Source organism: Sinocyclocheilus grahami, unplaced genomic scaffold (assembly GCF_001515645.1).
Source record: "Sinocyclocheilus grahami isolate Dianchi unplaced genomic scaffold, SAMN03320097.WGS_v1.1 scaffold8.1, whole genome shotgun sequence".
Classification (NCBI taxonomy): Eukaryota; Metazoa; Chordata; class Actinopteri; order Cypriniformes; family Cyprinidae; genus Sinocyclocheilus; species Sinocyclocheilus grahami.
This window is the reverse complement of record NW_015505187.1, coordinates 1,612,223-1,621,172: the sequence shown is the minus strand read 5'-3', so window position 1 is coordinate 1,621,172 and position 8,950 is coordinate 1,612,223. Positions and strand designations below refer to the sequence as shown.

At 35.4% G+C, this 8,950-nt stretch overlaps 1 long non-coding RNA gene across 1 annotated transcript; it reads left to right on the top strand.

The window, feature by feature from the left end:
* Positions 1-3,573: 3,573 nt before the first annotated feature.
* On the top strand, positions 3,574-4,608 carry LOC107590421 (uncharacterized). Its single transcript, XR_001609788.1, has 2 exons — positions 3,574-3,810; positions 4,077-4,608. It is a non-coding gene; the product is annotated as an uncharacterized lncRNA (long non-coding RNA).
* Positions 4,609-8,950: the final 4,342 nt, after the last annotated feature.

Here is an 8,950-nt window from a genome sequence, read left to right as displayed (position 1 = left end):
GTGTTTTGCTCTTGCGCTCTCTCTCTTTGTGGCTTTAACTGTGGTTCTGTCAAGAGCGCATGTCACTCACACAAAGAGGATTGGAGAATTAGACCTGGGGACCATTAAGACTAAAAAGGCACTTCACTGACACAGACTTTGTGTATAAATGTGCGTGAAGAGCCAACAGCTGCTGGCATAGAAGGCATAAAACAAACAAGATAAAGCAAGCAAACCCAACAATAGCTGAAACAAACTCAAAACAGATGAAACAACCAGAAAAAGTTGATGAAACGAACAAGCAAACAAACTATAGAACAACCAGACAAAACAAACTAGATAGATAAATTAGATCAAGCAAAAATAATAAAAAGAAATAAAAACCAACATGAAACAATGTAAAACAAACATTTAAAATTTTGCTAGGGTGTTCATTGTGTTTGCTAGGTGACGCTTACTTACCCAAGTTAAAATAGCCCACCCCATGATATTCTCAGACCAATATTTTATATATATATATTGCTTAGCCTCTGATATTTTTTTCGCCTGCCAAACAAAAATCGTTCTTTTGGTTTACAACTTATTTTGAAGTATCCTTCATGTTTAGCACATGCAGAATATTTAGGGTTAGGGGTTTATTCATAAACAATCAAGATTAGGCACTTCACTGACACAGACTTTGTGTATAAATGTGCGTGAAGAGCCAACAGCTGCTGGCATAGAAGGCATAAAACAAACAAGATAAAGCAAGCAAACCCAACAATAGCTGAAACAAACTCAAAACAGATGAAACAACCAGAAAAAGTTGATGAAACGAACAAGCAAACAAACTATAGAACAACCAGACAAAACAAACTAGATAGATAAATTAGATCAAGCAAAAATAATAAAAAGAAATAAAAACCAACATGAAACAATGTAAAACAAACATTTAAAATTTTGCTAGGGTGTTCATTGTGTTTGCTAGGTGACGCTTACTTACCCAAGTTAAAATAGCCCACCCCATGATATTCTCAGACCAATATTTTATATATATATATTGCTTAGCCGCTGATATTTTTTTTCGCCTGCCAAACAAAAATCGTTCTTTTGGTTTACAACTTATTTTGAAGTATCCTTCATGTTTAGCACATGCAGAATATTTAGGGTTAGGGGTTTATTCATAAACAATCAAGATTCATTTGTCGTCTTTTAAAATAAGTATGCCTCACAATGGCAAGGCCACAGATTATGTGTCAAAACGCATTGTCATCGAGTAGCTGATAAGTGCATTGCGCACTATAACTGAAGGCTTTCTTTCCCTGTATATTTCATATTAAGCAAAAGCAGGTGGTTGCTGGTTTGAGGCAGTAGCTTAAGCTGAAATCCTCTTAGACATTATGAAAAAAACAGTAGCTGACTGTCTTCAAAACCACACATGCAAAACCTGACACAGTGTGTGGAAGATCTTTGAAACTATGTAAAATCATTTATCTACATAGTCGTCTAAAATATATAATGCATTTGTCATCCTGTCTGGTGAATCAAACATTTCTCTTCTCATGTGGTTACCAGGATAAGGAATCTCATGCATATTTTGTGGGGAGTCCCATTCACTAAACCGTGTGAGAGGGTCAAGCACATGATAGGTCCTCTCCTGACCCTCTGCTGTGTGTGTGTGTGTGTGCAGCAATTCAGTGCGTTACGGGAATTAGTCTGTGTGTGACTCTCGTCAGGTGAGCAGCTGGTTTCAGTTTGACTTTTTAAAGATAATGACATTTAAACAAAGCTTTCCTGATTTAATGCAATTAAATTGAATACATTATTTTATTATTTATCCAAATCTACCTACAGTCCATTGCACCTCTTACAAAGATTTACTGTATACGAATGTATAAGCATAGCACTATATATACTATGACATTAATCTATTACCATATTCATATACTATGGTATTTACATGGTATTGTCTTGTACACGTCCAAAAAAGTTTCTGGTACTTTTTTTTTTTTTTTGGTTTCTGATCCCCCTATTGACCACTTATAGTAATTTTTTTTTATATGGTAATCATCCATTTCTCTCTTTCGACCAGAAGAGAGCAGCATAGACGTTTACATCTTCATATCTCCTCCATTATACAGTTGCCCATATCCTCTTGAGACTCAAAAAAAAAAAAAGAAAACATTTTTGAAAAATAATTTTATTCATGTCCTCTGTAGAGTACACCAGGACTCTGAAAGTAAAATGAATAGACATGAAAAGGCAAAAACAATAGGATTAAAAAAATTACCAATTAATTTTTAGGTTTCAGGAATTTTTTTTATTCCAAAGTTTGCATAAGAATTGTTCTCAACTGTTATAAAAGATATAACAGAATGATTTGATATACCACATTGCTTTATGCAATGTGTATAAAATATTCATAAACCCATTAAACACAATGTTATCTATACACTGTATCTAATTCGCATATTAATGTGCTGTGAAAAAAATGTTGGAAAAAAAAAAAAGAAGTGTAAATGGTGGTAATAATTTCTCAGATTTTCATAACATATAATACTTCATAAGAATATTGATAATTAATTTCCTATTCAATTGTTTTGTCTCCCAAACGGTGTAATAATCATGCTTTTAGTCCTGGTGTCCTCTACAGAGGATGTGTATGAAATGATGACCTGTTTCCTAACAGGAAGTCATATTTGATTTGAAACCCCATAACATTTTCCGGCGATGTTGATTTATGACAAACAATTAGAAAATGAATCCGATTTAAACGATTAAAAATATTATCACATTTCCATAAGGATGTAGGCCTACAATTGTATCACTAAGTTAATGTCAGCCATCCAAACATTTGGTATCTGTGAAAAGCCCTGAATGTGCTCTTTACAGGACATCCAGATTAAAACTGTGACCTGCAAGATCTCGGAGAAATTCACTTAAAATCTACAGAGACAGAACTCCATAGCTGGGTCTCTCAGGAGGATATGGTTGGCTATTGCACTCTGATTAAATAACTTGCTAAACTTTTGAATTGCACACAAGGTCACCTACTATTAATATTTTGTGTAAATGAATGCGATTATTGAATTCAGACCCGTTTTAGTGACTTTTACTTTACGATTTCCCTTGGTACTTTCTGGTGACTCACAAAGAACATCCTGTTTCACTGGAATAAGCAATAAGTTCATAGTCATTAACCACTTATCGAGTTGGTTATTCGTGCTGATTTTATAGATTTAAATTGGCAACCAGATAGGAATTAGTGATGAGTAGTCTATTTCCGCGAATCGGTTCTTTTGAACCGTTTCAAAGAACCGGTTCGAAAACAGCGATTCAGTGATTCTTTTAGGTTCTGACGCAATTACGTCTTCCCTTACATGCTTTTAAAATACCCCAATAAAGCAATGTATAGGCGTTACTTAACTCTTTCGTAGGGAGGTTTGTTGTAATTTGTCCCCGCTCATAAAACCATAAAGTCATTTAGGAAATGCGTTAATAAAACTATATACATCAATCGTCGTAAACAAATTTCACATGTTTTCTAGGCTAATTAATGTGGTGTTTCGTAAGTAAAAAAAAGTTTAAAGACGAGCTTTTGATTCGAGAAAAACGTAGACCGATTCGTACCGGTTTTGTGAACGGCTTGAAGTGATTCGTTGAAATGATTCACCTCAAAAGGACAGTTCTTTCACATCGCGGGAATTTCTGCATGTTGGGTGTTCTGAATTTTGGAAACTCCCACTTGACCGAAGGATTAGTGTGATGGCATGACATGGAAAGCGAAGCGGCACACAGCCACTGGCACAGCTGTAATACATTCCCTCACAAGCAAGCCCATCATCCCTCCTGGTAAGAAAGACGAACGTTTGAGTTTTTTTTTTTTTTTTTTTTTTGGGTATTTTGTCAGTTTTGGGTCGTATTTAGGTCATTTTATCTTGCTTCTCAAAGTAACATATTAAGGAACTATTCGTTTCCCTTATTCAGCAAACGCATTTCCCTGCGAAGTTGATGAGAAACCAGTTTACGTGAGAAATAAATATAATTGTATTCTTAAGCCAATATGTGTTATTAACTTCCGGAAGCGTGGCTCGTGTGTGCTTTTGTTCTTTATAAAGGACAGTTCTGGATATCCGCAGCGAAACATGTCTGAACTCGGCTTTCTGAAGATCTGTTTAATCGGAACCGCGTTTTCCTTTCTGGTGGCTCTGTTTGGGCTGGTTGATTCTGTGGGAGGTCTGATGTATTCTCAAGAACTAGACTGGGCAGACGACAGCTGGACGGAGAAGCTTCCCACCGTGTCTCCATCACAGACTACTACTACTGCTGCCAACAACACCAAGCGCAACGGATCGAGGTGATCTTCTCTGCCATCGGTGGCGAGTCTTTAATTGCACTAGGAGAAATAATCGGTGTATTAATGTTACTGACCTACTAAAGCCTGCTGTGGAATGATTTCCTCCTCTACACTACTGTGAGTCAGACATGAAGAACATCAATAATGGCTGGTCATTCTACAGCCATACCAGACGTCAACTCTTCACACTCATTACATTTGTTTTGCTTTGTTGTTCTGGTTTCTCCAAAGAACTTGTCTGACTTTATATGAAGAAGACCCTGCAAGAGTAGAAAACTCAATCTTCGGGAGAGATTGAAAGCTTAAAAATACTACAAACATGCTACATGAATATGCTGGACTCAAAATATTGAACTCACCCCCATTTAAACATGTTTTTAATGTTTGTTCCTTTTATATGCTGGTTATGAAGACAATAATAACACACAATGTTAATATACATTTGTGTAACATGCGGTGTTCATCATAAGAAACTGTGCCATTAGGCAGCAAAATGTTGTTTGGGTTTTGTGTAAAGGGGGTCTGAAAGATCTCAGCCAGGCAAAAGTTATGTTACTAAAACTCACTGTTCTATATTAAACTGAATAAATATATATATACATACAGTTGCACTGTATATCACTATAGCAGCAGCCTGGTTTTATGCACTACAAGTTTGCTAAAGTTTTTTTTTTCTTTTCATTTTTAATTTGAAAAATTACTACTTAATCATAGCACATTTTTGTTCAACTTTCAGTGCTTTTTTTTTTTTTTTTTGGAAGGTGAAACTCTTTTATAGGGGTATGTTTATCTCGATACAAGCTGACTAAGTGAAATTGGTATAGATGGTCGGAGTGATTGTTAATCCGGTTAAGTGTGATTTATGGTCCCGATTTTCCATGGGAATCCGCTCCTCTTTACTGAGACGTTCTTCCACAGATAGTGACATGTCTTTGCAAAGCTGAAGTTGCATATTGGCAGCTTTGAAAAGAACCTTGACGTAGATGATTGTTATTGAGCAATATGATCTAGCCAAGCCTTTCCATAAAAGCCACTGCCCCACTTTTTCTTCAGAGAAGGAATTCTTTTTTTTTTTTTTCTTCTTTTTTTTTTATGGAAATGGCTGTTTTCAGGTTTTTTTCTTGTATTTAATCTCCAATCGTGTGATTTTTATCCATACAGCTTTCTGGGTTTAGTTAGACTTCTCATCAGTACTAGTTTTTCATGTTTTGTCAGGATTGTTCCCATTAATCTAGTGACTTTTTAGTTCACACAAGCTGAGTCATGGCATCAGGAAGAAATGAAGAACATCTTGTTCCTGGGATAACTCCTACAACTAAGATTGTCGACATCGTGTACATTTATAAAAATGTAATACGAGCGTCATATTTGTGTATTTGCTCATTGAAAGTACTATACAAGGGGGAAAAAGACTGGGGAAATATTGATATCACCCAATACCCTACAAAACTTTAGTGGTAAAATATAATACAGTATAAAGAAAATATAATCACTTAACTAAATATGGCAACATGCACGCTTTAAATTCATTTTATATTTTTGGCAACTCTGGTTCCATGAAAAATCTTTAACGTCCCTGGAAGGTTACTCGGAAGGTTCCTTATAGTGGAAAAAAATGTTTATTGTCTTCCACATCAAGAAAAAAAGGATGTTTTAAGAACTGTTCACTGAAAGGTTCTGTGGGGAGCCCAAAATGCTTTTTCAATGGCATCACTGCTTAAACCCCCTTATGGAAGCTTAATATTTAATATGCATGCTAACAGACAGCTTTCACCAGCTATTATAGACTTCCCAATTTGTACTGTAGACTTGCATATTAGTTGTGCCTGTAGGCTATATGGAGCAACAGCGCTCTCTCTTGGATAAGACTTGAACAGAAATACATGCACAGGCACACAACTGAATAAACTTCTCTAAAGCTTCAGTGTTAATACTCTCACTCCATGTTACTCTCCTTTATTTGGCATATGTAGCACTTGGACGATGACAACAAATAATCTAATAGCTTGTAATTGTTATAGAGAAACTTTGAACATCCACCCTAACAGGAAGATGTAGCTAAGAATAGTTTCCACCCACCCTCACCGATAGGAGTTCCTCTAGACGCTATTAGAAGAATTAGTTTCTCCTACAGTGGCTGGCCATCTCAGTACTGCTCAGCTATTGTTATTACTTCAATATATAGCCATATGCAGTAAAACAATATGGTCTGTAAGTAGTTGTTTGGAAAAAGATGATCTTTATTGTCTACTCGCATGGAAATTTGTCTTTGGCTCCACCCCACAAGATGGAAAATTACACAATATACATATTACAAAAACAGGACAGAACTATTCATGCATATTGACAGTCAGACTCCTGCAATGGCTTCCTCTTCTGGCTTTGTGCCCTGACGTTTGAGAATAAGATGCAGTATAATAAAATAAATTTGAGAGGAGTGCTATAAGACATAATGTATGGATGTAGAATAAAATACATGGTTCAAAAAATGAATAGAACAGCTCAGTAAAAAAACAAAAAAAAACAAGTTTGCATATTTTTATTATCCAATAAACATGCAGCTTGTGTGGGTGCAATTATGCTTATTTATTATTTCAACTCCTGCAATGGCTTCCTCTTCTGGCTTTGTGCCCTGACGTTTGAGAATAAGATGCAGTATAATAAAATAAATTTGAGAGGAGTGCTATAAGACATAATGTATGGATGTAGAATAAAATACATGGTTCAAAAAATGAATAGAACAGCTCAGTAAAAAAACAAAAAAAAAACAAGTTTGCATATTTTTATTATCCAATAAACATGCAGCTTGTGTGGGTGCAATTATGCTTATTATTTCCCTATTAGTTTTCCTATAACAAATCACACGTTGTAAAAATTAGGATTATCTTGTACATTTCAAATTTGCATAAAAACAAGGATTTGAGCATTGAAAAATGTTTATCTATCCAACATGTTCATTTCTGCATCTGCTAAGTAGTTTGGGTGTTCAACATTTCTGATAAATGAGGCATAAATATTTTAAATACTGAAATGTACCTACATTTTTACAGACCTTAACAGTTTTTAATGCAAATATGTAACTCGCGTTCCTCTTTTCCCTATTTATCTCTGCGTTTACTGGAATTGCACACTAATTACATAGGTTTTGTCACATTACACCCAAATAAATACTTACGAAAACAATTATCATTATTATCAGCAGAAATCCTGGCATCCAGTTTATTGAGTGAGGGGACTGTGACGATTTGTTAATCTAATGAATAATTGATTTGTTAAATCAAATAAAAATTAGTGTGTCAGATTGGTCGAGACGCTACACATCATTATTAGTATTATAATTTATCATTATTAGTATTAAAATTTTGATGTAGTTATTATTATTGGCTAGCTATTATTTATTCTATTTTTTTATTTTATTTAACCTGAATAAAAATGAAGCTGTGGTCACATTTAATTTTTTTACCTTTAATCTTTTTCCTCAATAGTACAACCCATTAAACCGACTGTAACTATATCCTTCACAGCCTCGTTTTCCTTTGTGTGTTATATTAAATATGCTGTCTACTCTAACTAAAGTGTATTTGCCTCATCACCCACAGACTTTCACAGTTCTGAAAACAAAATTGTACATCTAATTCCTCTTTTCTCTATTTAGTTCAGTGGTTCAGTCTCATATGATGTTCTCCCTTTCACCCAGTCATTCCCCAGCCGAGCCAAATGCTGATATAGCGGCGACATACTAATGTTGTCTCGTCTCTCACTTGCCCCATTTAGTGAGACCAGCATAACTGCACACTGCTCACTGATCCGCATTTAAGGACCCCACCAATAGAAGACATCTCGGCTCTCATGTAGCTCAGGGCCACATGACTGCCGGCAGAGGGGAGTGGATGCTAGTCCACAGCAGGGAGTGGGCCTGCATTCCTGATGCCAGAGAGCATACTTGGCATTCCTGGCTTCTCCTAGTTGCTCTCAATGAGCCATTTGACTGGCGCTGAGGATTTTTCCCTGAGAGTGGCAGAGTCAGCCTCTGACGGATGAGAGTTGCTGCTCTGGAGAATAGGAGACTATTCATGCCATACTGGAACTAGAATGATGCCATTGAAATGCACCACGGAAAATGTTTAAAAGTGCCACGACTCAATTCAGTGTGATTTGGGTTGTTTTTAGATGGTCACAGTCAAATAAAGCATTGCATAAATATGTAGAAACACTAACAAAAAGAAGCAAAATGATCTATTCTTCTGTAAAGTGGTATGACTTAATTCAGTGGGGTTTATTTTTTTATTACTACGGTCAAAATATTGTATAAACATGTAGAAACACTGACAAAATAGTAGTGAAATATATAGATTTTTCTGTATTTGGGTGCAATCTTTCGGATCAGTTTGAATCTGTTATAATCTGTCACGAAATATGTTTTCTCATCCCTGTCATTCAGTATGGGACAACCAGATACAAAAACTATGTCATATAAGTTTTAGAAATAGTAAGAAATATTGCATTCACTGAAAGAAAACATTGCCATTGATATTGCATAATTTTATAACATTTTCTGTAAATCATTTTTAAATTCTCACCCTGACAAGACATAGTAGCACTATTTTTTTATATAGACGATGCATAAAAAAAGTG